Raw genomic sequence first — 2,500 nt, 5'->3', positions numbered from 1 at the left:
CACACACACACACACACACACACACACACACTCTCTATCTCTCTCTTTCTCTCTATCTATGTATCTATCTATCTATCTATCTATCTATCTATCTATCTATATATATATATATATATATATATATATATATATATATATATATATATATATATATATATATATATATATATACTATAATAGTATAATACTACAGAGGGGATCCATCACAATTTAACAATTTTCCAGGTGTACAAATGGTTAAATATATATATAAATGGTTAAATTGTGATGGATCCAGTCTGTAGTAATAGTGCATGTGAAGAGACGGCAGATGGTGCACCGTGCCCCATCACAGAGATTATTATATCACACGCGTTTCATTTAATGTCCCTGATTAATTCGGCTGATGTTCTACTCTGCTGTTGTCTTAATGGTGTTCACTTCATCTTACCCCTGGTAAACACAGCCATAGAACCCAAATCGATGTATCCATCTACTTTTCTAAGCAGAACGAGGCCAACACGGTACTTAGGAGGAAGTTGTGCAGGTTTTGTGATGATCACACCCGGTCCCGTCTCCTGAACCCTTAGACTCTGATCACTTAATTGGTTTAGTGGTCAGACGGTATTAGTCTACATTCTGCAGCTGCCAACTCCTCTCTACGCACCGTCTCTCCTGAAGGACCACCTCTTCGTCCTCGACCCCCGTGTGTAGTGGTTCTGGGTGGGGTCGAGGTGTTTAGTTGTTCTAGGTGGGGTCAGGGACTGGCTGGTATTGTTCTGGGTGGGGTTAGGGTTGGTGTTGGGTGTAGTTGTTTTGGGTTGGGTCCAGGTCTGGCTGGTTTTGGGTGTAGATGTTCTGGCTGGGGTCGGGCGGTGGTGTTGTGCATGTGGTCAATGGTGAAGCAATAGACTTCCAGGTTAGAGAAGGAGATGTTTGCTTTTTTATTGTTGCACAAGGAGGTGAAATGGCTCATCAGAGACTCATTACTTTGTATCTCTCTCTCTCACACACAGACAGTCTCTCTCTGTCTCTCTCTGTCTCTCTCTCTCTCTCTCTCTCTCTCTCTCTCTCTAGCTCTCTCACAAACACACACACACCCACTGACACACACCGACTGACACACACACACTTTCCATTTGGCCTACCAGTGTCATTATGCCACAGCAGATGTGACCCATGCAGGTCATAAAATTGCAGGGTTGAAGAATGCAAAAAAGATTATGAAAAAAAAACACAGCACATCAATATCAGCTCTTTATTCTCTTGACAGTTTAGTAAGATAACGGTCTAGACAGTTAAGGCATTGACGCACTTGCATAAACAGGGCAATTGTTTAAAAAACAATTAAAATCAGTTGAACAAAAGAGTTCCACCCTCCCATTTTGCTTTTGTCTCACTCAGCACTATTTCCCACATATTTACAAACTCTTTACAAAATCTCTATGCTCACGTTTTGAAAAATCTTTGCAAAATATGTCAACACACATTCTTGGTGTATTCATATTTTCACGTACATACTTTTACATCCTCTTAATATACATTAAAGTTGCATTATGCAGTTTTAAATAGCATTAGTCTGGGACAGTCGTGAGATCAATTCGAAATCAGAGAAGGTTAAAATGTCCAGTTGAGAATGTGATGTAAAATGGGCAGCATGTCTTACAGGTTTCTATCTCACATTTTAGAGCCTCGGCCGTTCCTTTGGTTCAATAAATCCTCAGTGACAAATGTCCAGGACTAACCACCATCTATCACAAAGGCAAAAACAGCTGAGATACGCTCAACCAACCCTGTGATACGCAAATCATTATCCGGCCAATACTCCAATACTCCATACTCCACCACCACATCACCCAGCTAGCACAAAGCTAGTGCTACGCTAACACTCTCACCGTTATTTTAAAGATGATTCAAAGCTTTAAAGCACAGAACCAGAATCATAAAGTGAGTGATGGAATCGACAGACAGACGGATCTGAAGGGAAGGTGGGAAGTTCCCCGGTTCCTGTGTGTGTATGTGTTCTCCGGTTCCTGTGTGTGTATGTGTTCTCCGGTTCCTGTGTGTGTATGTGTTCTCCGGTTCCTGTGTGTGTATATGTTCTCCGGTTCCTGTGTGCGTATATGTTCTCCGGTTCCTGTGTGTGTATATGTACCGGCTGACCCCTCCTCCGCGTTCTAGGGTGCAGGGTGACGGGGTCAGACCGTGTTTCCTTTGTCCTGCGCGGCTCGCTCCTCCGATTGTTCCTTGATGAAGTGGTCGACCATAAAGCCTGTGACCCCAGGGGTCAGGGCCGAAGCACTTACACACACACACACACAGAGTCAAACACACAAACACACACACACTCAGAGTAAAACACAAACACAAACAGACAGACGCACAGAGTCAAAGACACAGTGATTTATTATCCTAAGCCTGTGGATAATACACTTGTGTTTAGCTGTATTTTTTGAGTGTGTATGCATTTTTTATATACTGTAGTGCATTTGTGTGTGTGTGTGTATGTGTGTGTGTGCAT

The sequence above is a fragment of the Pollachius pollachius genome, assembly GCF_949987615.1.
Source record: "Pollachius pollachius genome assembly, chromosome: 19".
Classification (NCBI taxonomy): Eukaryota; Metazoa; Chordata; class Actinopteri; order Gadiformes; family Gadidae; genus Pollachius; species Pollachius pollachius.
Note: the sequence above shows the minus strand (reverse complement) of the source record.